The sequence below is a fragment of the Parasteatoda tepidariorum genome, chromosome 11, assembly GCF_982258835.1.
Source record: "Parasteatoda tepidariorum strain Cologne lab strain chromosome 11, Ptep-v5.0, whole genome shotgun sequence".
Taxonomy (NCBI): domain Eukaryota; kingdom Metazoa; phylum Arthropoda; class Arachnida; order Araneae; family Theridiidae; genus Parasteatoda; species Parasteatoda tepidariorum.
In genome coordinates this window covers 94,147,928-94,166,337 of record NC_141765.1, presented here as the reverse complement: position 1 = coordinate 94,166,337, position 18,410 = coordinate 94,147,928, and the positions used below count along the sequence as shown (strand labels likewise).

At 28.5% G+C, this 18,410-nt stretch overlaps 1 long non-coding RNA gene across 2 annotated transcripts in view; it reads left to right on the top strand.

The window, feature by feature from the left end:
• Nucleotides 1-7,646: 7,646 nt before the first annotated feature.
• The window catches only part of LOC147801901 (uncharacterized), a 165,634-nt gene continuing 154,870 nt past the window's right edge, over nt 7,647-18,410 (top strand). For both annotated transcript variants that reach the window (XR_015430605.1, XR_015430604.1), the window contains exons 1-2: nt 7,647-8,853; nt 12,166-12,260. This is a non-coding gene — a long non-coding RNA (uncharacterized LOC147801901). The remainder of the gene's footprint in view (nt 8,854-12,165; nt 12,261-18,410) is intronic.

Sequence of the window (18,410 nt, the reverse complement as noted above, 5' to 3'; positions counted from 1 at the left end):
TCTCAATGAACTCAAAACAATAATATTTAGACTTTAAATACGATGTAAATTCCCCTTTTTTTTTTGTTTTCTTAGCAATTAAATTTAAAATTCATGTCTATATACTATCTGCAAAAGGAAGTAAACAAAAATAAATCAAAATTAAAAATTTTGTATTTTTGAAGAAATTAATTTTTATTCTTTTGTATTTTTTGTATCTGTAGCCTGATGTATATATGCTTCGAGTAACGTGGTAATGAAAATATTCATCATTGCCTCATTCAATGAAGTGTCGTCGGGGAAAAAAATATATGGACCCACTACTCCATGAGAGCATCATTAAGGGAATCCTGCGATTTATGGGGTGTAACACTCTACCATAGTTTCCTCAATGGTGATTTCATAAAGAAGTGCTTTCATATGTATGATCTGTGGCATTCCATTGAAGAGGGGCTGTGATCGATGCATCAACCATACTCATAGGGTATATACGTGAGAAAATTAGGTCGAAAATCAACTCTTGCGAAAATACGAAATTTAACTTCTTTAGTTATTTTTAAATGAATGCAAAATATCAAAATTTAAGGGGTGGATTAAGTTTTAAATATATATTTTACAATTTTCCTGCATATTTACTTCCTTTTGCATGTTTTCCTCTCTCTGATTTTTACTTCTCTTCCTTAAATCTCTCGAATTATTTTTCTTGCTTATTTTTTGTCTTGCTATTTCAAATTATTTTATTAAATATATTCTTATTATAAATTAATTTTTTTTTTTTAAATAACCATTTCTTTTCCTCCTTACTTTTAACCCATAATTGCCTTTTTACCGTCCCTCCATAGATTTTGCTTATTTCAAATAACTAGATTCGACTTTATTTAACCACCCAACTTTTTATTCTTATTTACCGTTTATTATTTCTACTGAGTTGTCCATGAAATTATTTTGAAAATGCATAATCAATGTTAAAATTTGATATAAAAAATAAATTTGTTGTACATACGTTAAAACCTGATTGAAAACTGTCTTTTAACTTATTTTAATGTATATTTAATTTTTCTAGTTTATAGCTTGCTTCTCGCAAAATAGTGCTAAAGTTCAAATTTGAGCTTTGCGTAACTGAAAATGTGAGCTTGTGAAAAAGTCCACATGCGACAAACTGCGCTCATTATATTTTTAACGACATGCAGAAATAAAATGGACTATCACATAGCGATTTATACAGATTTTAATGTATTATCTATAAATTCTCGTAATTTTGAACTGAACTCAGAAGCGAAGAACCTTTAAACCAAAAAAAAATTTTTTTAAAGAGACAATAGAAAAAAATTTCCGGTTTTGTATAATCCCGATGCGACAGTATAATGTATGATCTATTTGTTTGTAAAGAATATTTTTCAAAATAGACGCGAGACAATTAAACATAATGCAAACGTAACTCCCCAGGCCAAAATTCAAATCTTAAAACAACAAATTGTGTTCTACAGTTTTTTAAATTTTTTTTACGAAAAGTTGTGGTTGACTTGGCTAATTTGTTTTTGTCTTTTAATTGAATTCAACATTTTCCCCAGGGGGTTTGCTTAACCCTACAATGCGTTTAAAAAATGTTTTTAATTAAAAAATTTTAAAAAAAATCCTTTTTAAAAAATTTAGTTTTTAAAAATTTTAATTTTTAAATTTCATGAAATTTTAACTTTTATTTGCAAAAATCTGTTAATAACTTTTTCTAAGCATTTTTGGCTAAAATGACCTTTGGTTCATCTTAAGCATTTTGAGGGTTATTAAGTTTTGACAAATAATTAAACGTGAAAAATCTTCACTGGAGTTATTACGCTGTGAAGATGGGCCGTGCATAAAAAAACCCGGTTCCTATGTAGACAAGAACTAAGAAAAGTATAGGGAAGACCAATGAGGAAGAGGAATAATTAGTGGGAAAGGATTCTGAGGAAAAAACAATTCGTGTCCAAACCGATTTAAAATTTATTTTCGAAATATCAAAAGTTGTTAACTTTAATTTGAAATTTTCAGTGGACGTAGATCAATGCTTGTAATATTCCGGTATATTTTTATTTCTTTCGATTTTCATCATATGCTTCCTTTGAAAATTAACTTGCTTTCAAATTTATTTTTCTTAGTATCAGATTTAATGGACTAACTTTTCCTTCCTCTTGATCTTCAATTGTAATTGCATCAGCTAAAATTGTAGTGTTAAGCAAATACGGGCCTCACGTACCCGGGTGCCCCAGTGACGTCCATCTTCGTTTATATACGTAATTTTTGGAGCAAGTCATGCTTGAAACAAGTCATGCTTGATGATGACTAGGTTACGGAGTTGAACATTAGTAGTCGTAAATCCAAAAATTGGGTCGGCTGTTCAACAACGGTTATAAAAAATATGTTACCGAGTCAGTGTTAGTTAATGTTATAGAGTAAAATATTATCGCTTGTTAGCCAAAATTATTCTTTTTAAGGAATTTAAAATTCTTTTTCAAATAAATTCCCTAAAGTCTGATATCTCTACATTATATCGTCTCTTCCCCACAAAAATGAAGATGGACGGTTCCTTATCGGTGACAGTATTTTCGGTTATAGGTAATGTTTCAACTCTGATCTCGGCGTCTTTTTAAGTATTTGTTAAGATTTTATTTAATTTTAAAAATAGCCTCCAAAAAATTAATTATCAATCCGTTAAATAAATGGTTCACCCCACTTGCTCAAAATTTTAAACATCTGATTTTTTTGTATGAAATAATAATCCTTTTAGATAGCTGAAAAATAATCGAAATTAGGAGAATTGTTTCATTATCCAGCTTTACTTATAAAAAGAATATTCGATCAGTATTATCTAAGATACTTCTTAGAAAAGTTCATGTGCTTTAAAAGAGAGAAATTTTGTAATACTTTCATAGATTTGAAGATCTAGAGCTTTCAATTTTTATTAAAATCTTTGAATCGTGATATTTTTTAATGTATGGAGAAACAAATGCATTCAGTAGAAAATATTTTTTATAAAGTTTCATTATTAACATTTTAAATGTTTATTTTATTAGGTTTTTTTGGTAATTGATTTAGTAAAATCAGCTCACCTAGAATTGTTTCATCCAAAAAATTGCATCACTATTAATTTCTTTCTATGGTCATAGTCTTTTGATTAAAGACTGAAAATGGATTTTTCTAATTTTTACCAAATTTAAATTCCGATGCATTTGTTTTTCCAAATTGAAAAGTTTCTGTTCTTAATTTAAAGAAGTGGTTGCATCTATTTTAAATAATAATTAATAAACCTTTTTACTCAAAAATTGCATTTTGATTTAAAACCAAGCATGAAACGTGTGTGGTTAAAAAACTATAAACGTCATATTTATTTTAAAAATTATATGTAAACATCATACAGTATGATCAACGTATTTTAAAAAAATGTAAGAAAGGTAAGGTAAAGTTTATTTTTGGAAACAGTTGCAATAAAAATTGCTTCTTTAAGTGCAGAAACTTCTTTATCATTTTTGAGTGCATATTTTTAATATAGTTCTATACTTTAAAAATACTTTTTCTAATATAAATAGTTTATTAAATAGTTTTCGACAAATCTTTTCTGTACTGTTGTAATTTTTCAGGAAAAACTATTTTTAAAAATATAACAATAAATAGAATAAATTTTGTTACAAATTTTAAATGCAAATTTCTTTTTATGAATAAAAAAAAAGATTACTCATTTTGAATAATCTTTGTATTTAAATACTCTTCTTTTACAATAATCATTGTTTTCCTATCTAGGTGAAAAATAATTTTCGTCATCTGTTTTTGTAATACACGAGCTTCGCTAAAATCAGTACAGAAAGCATTTTGCGAATATTAAGCACAAATCATATTGAAGTATCCAGTGCGATAGTTAATTTATATTCAATTATCGCACTTGATACTTAGCTTAATTGTTTTGGAATTGCTTGACTCTTGCTAGGATAATTATTTCGAAATACATTTTAGAAATATTGATTGGTTCAAGAAATTTTGTTTCACATTGCAATATAAAAAATTTAAGTTATATTTAAAAAAAGAATGTGCGTGTTTGTGGTGAACTCACTGTTATTCTAAATGACTGAGTTTTTCGTTTATAAAAATGGCTCTTTCACCTTTGAATTGTCTTAAATTGAAATTGTCTTAAAAAGAAATATTTCAAAATTTTGCATCTTAAGAAGGAAGCTAAAATGTCTTTAAAGAAGTTGAAATTTCTTAGCTGTTATTTTCAAAATTCATATTTAAACATACTCATATTTCGGTCCCTAAAATGTATCTTTGAAATAGAAAAACACAGTTATACTCTCAATATCACAAAATTGAAGGGACGCTAAAACAATTTAGATGTAACAAGTTCAGAACTAAATATGTTCTAAAAAGTAGAAAAAGATATTCTAAGTATAGTACTCTAAAAGGTAGTCATGAAACATAAGAATAACTACTATTATAGTCAACTAATTATAATTGACTATAATTTAAAATTGAGTCATAAAAATTTTATTTTTAAAAGTAAGACAAAAATAATTATGCATTAAATAGAAAATTGGTTTATAATAAACTTACTTTGTGATTTTTCTGAAAAATTGAATTTTCTATTACGAAAAATATTCCAAATAACAAGGTTTTGAGAAGAAACTCTGGCACATAGGTGTTCAAATTAACATTATTTGAATGTGTACAGCTAGGTGGGGGGATATTTTTTTGACTTTGCAAGGTTTTCGAGATATAGAAGTTCAAGATATCGAGAGTATACTGTAATTAAATTTACTATATTTTATTTAATGTTTTACTATATTTTAGTTAATGTTTTACTATATTTTAGGTAATGTTTATTAATTATTAAATGTTTTATTTAATGTTTAATTAAGAAAATTATAAAAACAATTATACATTTTTTAATTATAAAATTAATAGCCAAACAGTAGGTTTTTGCATTTTTATTGTTAAATTTTTTTATATTTATATTGTTACTGTGGATGATTGAGAGAAAAACAAATCTATTTTATCTCCTATATTGCAAACAATGCACCAATTTAAGAGATTTCAATAGGAAAATTTTAGTAATTGATTCAATTGAATGATCAGTCCTTTTTCCTTCCTGGATTTGAATAAGCCAAACTGTGGTGACTTAAATCTTGAATACTTTTTGTAAATCAGAAATTCGTGTTTTTACAATATTGTATAAGGCAAATACATAAATGTTTGCGCATCATGCATTATGTGTTTTTTATTTTATTTTTTGGATGACAAGATTTTGTTAAAAATGTTTTGAAATGTTATTTTTAAATAGAAAGTTTCATAATTAACCTTACATTGCACAAACATACAAAAGATTTCGAAAGGAGAAAAATAAGTGGTTGTTTGGTATTTAGCCAAAGTTTGTTTAATGCAATGGTTTAATTATATAAATGATAGCTTTTTTGCTGGTAATTATTTAAATTTAAAAAATGGTGTTATTTTTCAGTTCTAAACGCATATTTTTAAGATATCAGTTTATGGTACAAATTTTAGATCTTAAAGAAATGCAATGCTACTACTTAAACAACTGAATTATAAATGCACGAAAGGTTGAAAAGATTCACGGGTACCTATTTTCAAACTTTATTTTCATTTTAATATGACTTAAATAAAACATTCTGAAAATTTCCTTAAAATTAAAAAATCGACATTTTTGTTTTTTGAATGTTAAATATTTATTTGTTACATGAAGCGAACTAGATTTATATTTTGAAACTTTCTATTTATTCTTCTATTTAAAGAGGTGCCAACTATTACAATTCATCCGTAATTATTACGGTACGTAATAAGGAGTACGGTTGAGTAATAAAAATTTTAATTTATGAGAATTTTTGAAATAATCTGTTAAAAATGTTTTTTTTTCCTTGACTACCAAGAGTTATGAAATTATATAACGTTTGCAGCCTATGTTTGAAAAAAAAAGTAACACTTAATTATTTTTTCATTTAATTCTAAACTGACGTATATTATTAGATATATATAGAATTAAGTACTTAAAATTTGATTTGATTCCTTTTGGTTATATACATTATTGCATACATTATATGATACATATATATTTATGTTATTTATATTATTATATGTGCTACCTGTTGTGTATGTTAAAATTTTGTATACTACTGCCTATATTGTATAGATTATTGTATATTAGGGATATCTTGCTAGGAAAGTTGGCACTTCTATATAATTTATTGATATTAAGTTTTCATTCCTTGATTTTAAAAACCTTAAATTCTTTGATCTTTTTTTGTATTACTTAAGTTTTCGTTCCAATGTAAAAAAAGCAGAGAAGTGTATAATTTAAAGAATAAGAAGACTAATATAAATAATTTATATTAGCATTCTTTCGTATGTTTTGTAATATTCTCTGTTTTCCTAAATAGAAAGCTTCTAGAAAATGTGATTGTTGGCTTAACATTCAAATCAGGAGTTCAAAATGATCGATAGACTAATAATATCGGATTAGACTGCTACCCGAATCATAAGATCCACTCCTCTTAAAACTAACTTTCCCTGATCAAATTAAATTAATCAAAACATACTCCTATAGTAATTAGTTACAAGAAAGATTTATTGATTTTTAGTTGGTTTTCTCAAAGATGATTTTTTGTAAAAACGTAAATAAACTAGCTAAAAAAAGTTGTTGGTAAAATTTGGTAGTTAGTTCAAAAAAATTAGAAAAAAAATAGAAAAAATAAATCACAAAAAAGGGAAAATATTGCCAGCTGTTTCTCATATTTAAAAGATTTCATTAAATTTTCTATTTTTTCTACGCAGTTAAATAACTTATAGTTCTAAATTGAGTTATGAAAGAGTTAGGTGAACTTTCTGAGAAACTAGTCAACTTATATAGTTATAAATTGAGTTATGAGAGTTAAGTAAACTTGTTACCCACTATGTTAAGTTTAACTAGTAAGTTTCGTACATTTTAAATTGTTAAGCTGTTTTATTTTTAGAAAAATGAAGAGTTGTGATTAAGGAAAAATAAAATTAATTTACGTAGGGCAGAATATAATGTAAAGTGAAAAAACAGACGAACTAATTGCAAATTTTATTTTACGAAGTAATTGGAAAAATTGAAAGCAATTAAAAAAAAATCCAACTTCAAAGAGTTTGCGCTAAATGTAATATTTTCTAAAAAATAGCTCATAAATTTTAATGTTACTCCAATTGTTTTCAATTGAATTTTGAATTTAATAGGAAAATATTTTCGTTATGAAATCGCTGTTTTTTGTTATGGTTGCGTTTTTAAAAATTAAATAAGAAACAAAATTTGATGCTACGAGGTTATTGAATGTTTATTCAATTTGAACTTATGTCACACATCAGTAAGATTTTAATTTGAAAAACCCTAAACTAAATCAAACAAAGCAAACATTAAGTTTCATGCATTAGCAAATTAAATGTATTGTAACATGAATTCGGATAGCTTAGGTTATGCCTTAAATTTAATTATAATTAAAATATTGAACTAAAGATTATAAGTTTACAGTTGTAATTTATTTTTTCCAAATTTGTAATTTATTCCATAACATATTGTAAAAAATCCAGCATATATTGAACTTTGAATTCTCTACCTCGTTTTGAAAGAAAATGAGTTATTTTATGTCCAATTTCAATGAAGTAATTATTAAAAATACATTAAAAACTTTAAAGCACTAATATTTTCTTTTATAAATGTATTATGAAACACCCGTTACATTTTTCAATCTTAAATTAGTTTGTGAAATATTATAGAATTTCATTTTGATTTAACTGGTGATTTAATTCAGAACGTTGCAACATAGTAATTTTCAGTCAGAAAATATTGTTTTTTTTTATTTTATTGTCGCTTTGAGTACAATTAACAGTATACAAAATATATAATGATATATTGACTACATCACACTATATATAAAGAATGAAAATAAGAATATAGCTCGAATTTTGTCTCACTAAAGAAAATATTATTTTATCACGTTAAAGAAAATATTAATCACCGATGAATTTTTAAAAAGAAATTATCAGAATATAGTACAAATTAAAAAGAAGGAAAAATCACGTGTAGAGGGTTAAAAACATTTTTTTTAAAAATATTTTTAAAGAAATCAAATATGAATTTTCGGCCGTTTTTTTTCGGCAATCCCATGTGGTTGCCTAGGTTCACCAAATGCTATGCCTAGCCCTGCCCAAACCTTGGTCATAAGAGTCTTCCTAGTTGCCAATTGGCAATCATAGATAAGCAGTCTACCTATATTATTATTCTATGAAAAGCCTCTCTTCTGAATGTGTAGCTAACTTCATTTATTCTGTTTTGTGCCATGCATAAAACAGAAGGTAATATTTTAAGTAAATATGGATAATGGAATGTTTTAATGCCTTCTGAGTTCGGAGTTCAAAAAAAATTAGAACAAACGTCTAGAAAGAACGAATTGCGATTTGTCTGCAAATTTGAATTTTATTTTGCATATTAATGAAATTAACGCGCAGTGTTATCAACCGCTAACGGTAAACTTAGTGGAAGAAATTCAGTTAATTTCTTAATCATCAATTTCAATCGAGAAAAATTGATGTTCATTTTTAAATTTCCGAGGTCGATTGTCATATGTCTACTTTTTACTCTTTAAAAACTGTTGTACAATGTTTACTTTTTAATTATGTATTTCATTTCAGATTTTAATCTAATATTTTTTTCAGGTGAAACTAATGAATATTTTAGATATTTTTCAGTTTATCGATGTCGTTATCTTGTGTTCTCTGATCTTATTCGTATGGATGAATAGCTTTTTGTATGCTTAAGCACAGATGAAGAGAGCAGGAAATATTTAGAAAATACTCCAAGCTCATCTTTTAATATATCAGGTTAGTTTAACAATTGTATGATTGTGAATTCATGCTGATTTGAAACCGATTTCCGTAAAAGTTGTTATAAATAAATTTTTTTAAATAATTAATTTTTTTATTTATTTACAATTTAGTAAAATCCGCGACTTCACCATGAGGGGAAGTTTCATGCCGTGCATAAAAGAAAAACGGAACTTCCTGATTATATTTTGACCTAATCATCAAATTTTTGCGTAGTATGGCTCAATCTTAACGGTTCAAGGGTTAAACCTTAAGTATGCTAATTAATTAGTGCAGTATGCTAATTAATTAGTATTTTTTTTGTTATGAAATCAGATACAAAAACGCACTTTCTCTGAATAAAAATACCTTTTTTCCCTTTGAATTTGGATAGTGCCCAACTACTTGTTCCAGTTTAACGTTAATTTTACTTTTTGCGTATTTTGCCAAAATTTTTCGACTCAATTATAAAAGTCACTATTTAAAGATAATTCCATGCAAAAAATATTTTTAATAATTATCTGTAATTTATTATTTTATCTAATAATGGTTGAAAAAAACTTGAATAGTAAAGTATAAAAAATTTTACATCATTTTGGCGAAAATATTTTTGAATGATAATAAACAAAATATGAAAAAAATCGGCCGAATAATTCTTGAGAAATTAAATTTTAAATGCATGGTATTTTTCACGCACTGCAAGCACTAAAAAAAACTAAACTCAGTGGCGCGACAGCCCATAGAGAGCCATGGCCTACTGTGCCCATCTTAGTTGTCTTGACCTTGGGCTCTGGGGTGCAGGAGCAGATGTTCCGGTCAGGTGGTCAGCCGAACGCGGAACCCCCAGTACTGCAAGCACTAATTCATGTTTTGTAAATCGATCCATATATTATTGACTCTTTATTATTCAAATAAAGCACTGGAATCAAACGATAACTAAAGTCCAATTTTTCTTCTATCTTCGAGTTATTACGTTCTTTTCAACTCTCAACTATGATAATGATTGCTTGTACGGTCGTTTGGAACGTATTTAAATCGTAAAATAATGTAACCTAATCATTTGCTTATGGTGCATCAATTAAACCATCACTCGTGTTTCACATGTTGTAACATCCATAAGCAAAAAGTTAAGATTATTAAGATTAAGAATTTAAAAGAAACAATGAACTACTTCAACACCCTAAAGTAGCTCACGGGTTCTAATTTTTTCAGTAATGGAACCCCAAACTGTCGACTTTTGTTTTTGTTTGCCATAGATTTCTGTCCTAGTATTCCTGATTTTTGTTTGCATACAAAACATCCTATTTTCAGCGAATACAAATTGGAATTATAACCGTTGTTGAACTGCCGACCCACTTTTTTGTTTTACCACTATTAATAACAAGCTTAAGCCCGTCCCGCCCCCGTAAGGGGGCATCCGGGGGCACTCCGAAAGTTCGAAGTGAGCGTAACAGTTCAATTACATGAGCAAACATATTCAAAATTTTCAAATTAGAGTTTTAACAAATAGGCGGAATATTAAATATGAAATCCAGAGAACAGTGCTACTTAGAAATAAACTAAGGAAACAAACATTACAAAGAAAACAAAGACTATTAATAATTTACCACTATTAATGATCAACTCCGTAGCCATGTCATTTTGAACCCAATCCAGAAGACAAGGGAACTACTGGATCGAGTATTGGGAGAAATTTGCCTTCGTGGAGGACTTTTTGAAAAGCGTTTGCGTTACATGGAGAGGAAGACCACGAGAACTTTCTAAGGTTAGCCTGACGTCAAAGGACTCTAACCCATGATCCGTCTATCTCTGAAGATATTTCACTTCAGCTCTGTAGTCGATGCAAGCTGGATGCGGAATTCGTATCGACCAGCCATCGCTGGGATTTGAATCCGGTTTACCTCATTGGAAGGCAAAAGCTCAATCCCCAGAGCCAGCACCCCCCTCTCTATCCCCTGAGCCATTTGAAGAATCATAGTTATATTTTCGATGCAACATCATTTTAATTTAACTAATACCGCTGTAAAAATCGCTAGATTCAATTGTTTAAGCTTACAAATTTTTTCACGAATTGTATATATATATATAGTTCAGTCATATAATATCATTTAATTTAAAGTTTCAAACTTTATGGGACTTAGGTTGAAGTTTTGTCGTTTCATAATTAATTATACTTTGCTTTTATCTAATTTTAAAAAACAATCGACTCTTATCAACTATACAGAAATATCATAGAATTCTTATTAGTTTTAGGTATCATGTACTAAATTACTGCTGTCAAAAATATGAAACGGCATATTTCTTGTATTTCTATTTCGAGATTTTTAAAATCCTTTTTTTAAAATCATTTGAAAAAAAGAAATTTTGAACTCAATTAGAACTCCAACAATAAGACTTTATAAATTCTATAGTTACAAAATTTTGAACAAAGGAACTATCAACATGTAGGTTAAAAATAATTAAAGTTTCTTATCTACTAAGCAGTTTGTTATTTCAAGAATTTTAGAATTTTTCAACATAATTACGCTGAAGAAAACCTTAATAAATAAATTTTATTAGTGAAATTTTATGAGTGTAAATAGGTGAACATATAGTTGTTTATTATTTAAATCAAATAAAATCTTCTCTAATACAGATTAGTTGTTGGAATGGATCTCTTTGTACTGTTGATTTAAATTTATTTTAATCCCTTTAACAGCCAGTTTAATAATCAAAACTGATTGATAATAAATTAACTTAAAATTGATGTATTTGAATAAAAAATATTACGTTCTAATTCTCTTTTAAGAGATTAAATCTTTAATTTGAAATATTAGGATTGAATTAAAAACAAATATTAAATTAAAATTATGAAAAATGAGTGTCTTCAAATAGCTTCTTAGTAAGAAAGGTTTCCTATTGATAGTTCAATTAGTTATAACATTTTGAAACGCAACAAGCGAAATTAATTTATTGCGTATGAAATATATTTTTTCATTTAATTAATGTTTTATTACCCATTGGCGAAATGGGTGCTCTTTTGGGTTTGATGGCGTGCGCACCTTATTTGGACATCACACTTTTCTATTGTGTTCAAGAGAAATCGTAAACAGTGAGCATGCGTCGTCATTGCATGCGTTGATATGACGACCGCTGCTGCTGAATAAATTTTTTTACAATTCTTTTATTTGTCTTGCTTTTGTTTTCTTTTTGATATTAATTAGATATAGTATAAATGGTGATTGATAGTCAGGTGCCATCCATTTAATTAAAATAAAATATATATTTTTCAATACAGCATGACAATTTCATGGTCTAATTTCTATTTTATTTATTTATTTTTTATTCTAGTGCCATTGTAGCTCTTTTTAACAAACTGGATTTGGAGGATATGATTGTATTTCATCATCAAATACTGTTGAATGTTTTGATCCTGAAAAATATGGGTAAGTTGTTTGTTTCTTCTAATTCAAATAAGTTATAAATAGGTTCAAATTTGTTAAATTGAAAATGCAATTTTTTTTCATTATTATAATCATTAAAAACTGTAGTTTTCGTTAACTAGTAAAATTTTTTGATTGAAAAATATTCTTCCGATGTTTTAAGTTAACACGCAAACTTTTGATATTTGTTCCCTTCAAAATTCTATCATGTGTGAGATTTTAAATATACTTTTAAAAATGAGATACATTAATTGTATCAAGTATTGAGGTTTATTGTGAATCTTACTGGATTTTTAGTTTAAAAACTTTCAATGCTCTTGAATCATTTTATGAAAAAACAAATTTTTTTTTCTCAATAATCAAATATTTCTCGAAGTCAAATTTCGCTAATATTAAGTTTTTGAAATACGAATTTAAGGCACCTTTACTTATCCAATCTCGTATAAGTCTGTTATCAGAAAACTCGTGATAACAGGAATTTTATTGATAAGAAATTTTTTATACTTTTCTGCTATTTAAATGAGCAAAACTGCAAGAAAAAACAAAATAGATATTATTTATTTCTGATATCAATGCAGAAAAATGAAAAACGAACAACATTTCACCTTATTTTCTTCATCAAGTTTCAATTTATTATGTTAATAAAACAAATATGTATAGACAACCTTTGTCCAGAGTTACCTTCCCCTTTACTGAAGAAAAAAAGTCTTTGTTGCTTTCAAGAATCCTGCCGCACGCTTCAAATGAGTGTGTTATTCGTTGGCTACTTATCTGCAATAGCATATATTTATTTTTTTTATTTTACTTATCTGGAACGGCATCTTATATAGATTTTGATTTTACTTCTTTGCAATGGGATCTTATTTTGATTAAGATTGTAATCTACGTTCCTCAATATGCGATGGCTCGGGGATGGAGTGTTCTCCTTCCAATCAGGTGAACCGGGTTCGAATCTCTGCGATGGCTGGTCGAAGCGAATCCGGTTCGCACCGACCACCGTGGTGACGTGACATATTCTCTGTGGTAGACGGATCGTGGGTTAGAGTCAGAGCTTAAGAGAATGGAAGGTCTAGTTCATTCCGCTGTTAGAGCTGAAGCTACGATTACCCTCCTCATGACGTCACACTCCACACAGATCTCGGAGATCGCAAGCAAAAATATTATGAAAACTTTGTATCATTCTCTCTGTAAAAATAAGTTCGACTTTTTCTTGATATTGGCTTTCAAATTTTATGCAATTAGCATATTATTTATTTTGTTTTCTTGGCCAAAATATTAAATTAAATACCATTTTAAACTAATGAAAATATTTTACTAGCTGTCGTAAATGACGCTATAAATACTTTATTTTAAAATTTTCAGTTTTAACTTTTATTATTGAAAAATATTTAATGTATATATCGACACTTTTTTAGCTACATGTACAGTTGGGTTAAATTTAGAATCTTGATTTTAAAATATGCTGCTAATGGCAATTTGTTTATACTTAATCATTAGGAAACAACAACCTTAAGCGCTAATTATTCTAACAAAATAATAATTTAGGTTCATGAAAATATTAGAAATTTTACAATTGCTTATAGATATTTAAATTTAAAAGAATATAATTATATTAAAAAAATAATTATATTATAATTAAAAAAATAATAAATATTTAGAATAACTACATTAAAAACTACGTTATGAAACTAGAATTTTAACTATTAATTATCTATACTTTTAATTTAAGTTTGTATTTTCTTTGACTTATTAATTTTTTAATTTTTTCGTTTGTCTTTTTTTTTTTGGAGTAGCAGGGCGGTTTCAATTTAGATGGCGAATTCTTATAAAAATTCTGAAATGCAAAATATTGCTGTTTTATTTACTGCAGGATATCGTCCCTCTAGTTCACTTATAAATTCTTTGACACTTTCTGATTTTCTGTCCCATGCACGCTTTGAAATATGTTCTCAAACTCTTGACACACTTCCATCCAGGCTGCTGTCAGAACACTTAGTCCTCCCTGAGATAAGAGAGTACCTGGTAGAGTTAGAGCAATTTTAAAATCATTCTAATCGGCAATCCAAGCAAACGATTTCTCATATCATCTTCATAATCTTGTTTTAAGAAATCCTTACTGCATTTTCGTTCATATTTAATATTAACTGGGTTATTCCTTTGCAATGTTGAAGCCATTCTTTACATAGTTGTTCATTTGCTTTAGGGAACACGTGGAAAGTTATATTTTTTCCTTTTGTGTTTCTATTAAAATTTTTGTAAGTTGCAATCGCACAAACTGGCATTTCATAAATAATTTTAAATTTTTGCAATTCACTTCACAAAACTGAGAAAAATAATTATAGGAAACAAAGAATGTCTCGAAATGTGTCACAAAAAGGAATGTTCCAATATTAGTTAAAGCTAGTTAGACCGAACGCTTCGTTCTTGAATTAAAAGCTCAAGCTTTGCGCCACCGTGACGTCACAGGCGAAAATCGGAGGTTTGGCGCGGCGAGAGTTTCTTCAAAGGAGTGAACTAGCCCTTCTATTCTCTTTAGCCTGGGTTGGAGTCCCTTTGCCGCTAAGCTAACCGTGGGATGTTCTTGTAGTCTTCCTCTTCACGTAACGCAAATGCGGGCTAGTTCCCTCAAAAAAGTCCTCCATGAAGGCAAAATTTCTCCCAATACTTGATTCAGAAGTTCCCTTGTCTTCTGGATTGGGTGTAAAATTAGAAGGCTGCGGAGTTGAACATTAGTAGTCGTAAACCTATAAATTGGTTCGGCAATTCAACGACGGTTTATAAATATAAATAACAGCAATAACTATACTGTAAGGTTGTTTTATGGTTAAATATGAGTACTTGCTTATAACGACAGGCTTGCTAAGATGACAATCTACTTGTTACTACGGATTGTCGTTATTGCGAACTTTTATTGAATTATAATTTAATGTTAAAACAATAACAATAACTAGAGCAGAATAGGCAAACTCTCTTGGTCGAGGACCAAAAATCGAAAAAGAAAAGTTCGTTGGGCCAAGTGAAAATTTTTAAAATAAGGAAACAATATGCAAGTTTTAATTTAAATACTTTATGACAGGAATAAAATTGCGATTTAATTTATATAAGTTCCTTATATTGAGGTTCGAAGTGAGATGTACTTATTTCAAGTCTAAATGCTTGTCTGTTATTATACTTCTGAAATTATTTTTTCTAAGGTTCATAGTTGAAAACATTTGTTCACATATATAAGATGAAGCAAACATAAACATAGCACTGATTTTCTGGGCATGAGATATTAAATTTTGGAAACTAGCTTTTGGTAAAGATTTGTAAAACTCAAACTTTGACATATTTCGAAACAACTGCTTCAGAAGATTGTTGTATTGCAACTCAATTAATTCAAAGCTGCAAATCCGACCTCACTGTTTCACAATTTACTTTGAAAGGCATGGTAAAAATATCTAATTCTGTTTGAATGGCACTAAAATCTGAAACTCAAAATATTCTCAAAGCTATATTTATAATTCTTATGCTTTTCCTTATTCACTGAGGGTATTGAATTTAACCTCGAGAAATGAGAGAAGTCGTTTCTAGTTAGTTGCCCGGCAAACAAATTAAGCTTCAATTTAAAAGCTTTGAGATGGGCCCAGATATCATCGAGCAATTGAATTTTCTCTTGCATCCTAACATTGAAGTTGTTCATATGACAAAAAAGATCTGGAAAAAATGCAGGCACTTTCAAATTTAAAAGTCATTCCTTAACCTCACGAAAAATATCACATCTCATTGTAGTTCCTTTTAAAGAACGAATGCACGCCTGTTCCTCGGGAATTTCGAAGTTCTCATCAACAGTTTTTATAAGTAACACTAATTGAGCAGTATCATTTATATCAGTGCTTTTATCCATAGCTATTGAGCAAAATGTAATTTGTGCAATTTTTGACTCTAATTGTGATAGAAAATTTTAATCGATGGCTTCTATTCTAGAAGTCACCGTTTTTAGCGATAAGCCTCAAAATTATTTTTCATGTCTGGACATAAAACATCACAAAATTGGAGTATAAATTGTTTAACAAACTCGCCACCACCGAAAGATTTATTATTTTTAGCACTATTGCATGCTACAATGTAGCTTGCATTCGTAGCTGCTTCTTGAACACTGTTTATCTTCTTGAAAATATTTTGTGGACCTGAGAATTCTATAGGAAGACTTTTTGCATTTTGTCTTCTTTCACATTCAGACATCGCTTCGTAGTTTACATTCTTGTGCCTGACAGTAAAATATCGGTTAATGTTGTGTTCTTTAAAAACTGCTACAACTTCATTGCAGATAAGACATACTGGTTTATCATTTACATCTGTCAAAAAATATTTCTAAGTTCATTCATCATTGAACGAACCGCACTCTGAATCAACTTTGCGTTTTTAGTAGCCATTTTGGGGTTAAAAAATATTTCAAATAACTCAAACAAGTACTAGCTATTTTATACATTTTATAACTTCCATTATTTACAATAACGTTATATGTGTGCAATCTTTCAATATGCAATAAATTATGTTGGAACTCGCCCCGGCAGAGAAATCTGCTTGTTAGAGCTTAAAATGCGCAGTCTGCCACATGTGAAGTACAATTCACCTATATTAGATTCAGTATGCCTGCTCCTTGAGAAAGACAAACGCTCGTTGGAGCCTATCTACGGCTATCCTATAAAGAACTTCTGCTTTCAACATTTAAGCAATTGAAGCTGTCTTTACTAGCTATTTCCATCAATTTTTGTTTTATAGGGAAAAAAAATATCGAAAGTAAAAAGGTTATCAGTACTTTGTTAAAAAAAGAAAGAGCGAAAATTGCTTTAAACACAGTAGACAAGAAGATGTTTGTATATTGTTTATATTCGCTACGGAAGTTAGTTAAAAGTTAAAATTCTATCCGCGGGCCGGATAAAACCTTCCTGCAGGGCGTAGTTTACCCATCCTAGAGCCCCTGAATTAGACAGGCCGACTCATCATCTATTTTTGCTCCAAAGAGCTAACATAAGCACAATACTAACATAACGTTAACTTGTGAACTTTTTTGCTCCAATATTGCTTGATAGGTCAGCTCTGATAGTATAGGAGCCTTAGCCCATCCGAGTGAAATAGTGTGACGTCATTCATACCACTGACTTGTATTGCAAACCGCGAAGATAAATGAATGTAGAGCAATGTAACCAGCAAAAAGCGATTTTGAAGTGTGTAGCAGAAATACTGAATAAAAGTTTTTTTTTTTTTTTTTTGCAAGTGGTAATTTGGTATTAAGCCCAAATTTGTTTAATGTAAGGATTTATTTATGTAAATGATAGCTTTTTCTGTGAGTAATTATTTCAATTATGAAAAATGTTAGTGATAATTTTCACTTCTAAACATTGATTTTTAGCACATCAATTTATGGTTTCTTGTTATTAGAGCTTAGGGAAATGCAATGTTACTGCTTTTTGACATTTTCAGTTTTTACGAATAATAATTTATGTATAAAGGCAAGAAAGGCTGAGCAGGCTCACAAATACCTATTTTCCAATTTTATTTTAATTTTAATTGGTTTTAAATAAAACATTCTGAAAATTTCCTGATAATTAAGAAAATCTACATTTTTGTTTTTAGAATGTTAAAAAATAATTCTTTGACACATTAACACTAGAAAGACGGAAATTTAGTATATACCTATATTGCCCAAAAGCAGTCAAAATGACTGGATTGTGAATGCGCAAATAAATTTGCTTAAAATTAATATTTAACATTTTTTGTATTATTTACAGTTATATAACAAGTTATTAGTAAATATTAGCAATAAAAAAAATTATATGTGGTACGAAAAGTCACAAAATTCTAAGAAATTGTGTCATTATGTACATCATTGTTTTCCTGATTGAAATTAAAAGCAGTCAAAATGACTTCCTTTTGGCAATCCAGTGTTAATGAAGCGAACGAGCTTTCGATTTTGAAACTTTCTATTTATTCTTCTATTTAAAGAGACGACAACCATTTATCCGTATTTATTACTGTTTTGTAATAAGAATTACGGTTGAGTAATAAAAATGTCAATTTTTGAGCGATCGGGGTGAACGGGTGAAGATAGTAAGAATAATGAAAAATGAAATGGTGTTGATTTCTAACTTGCCTGCACAAAGTTATCAG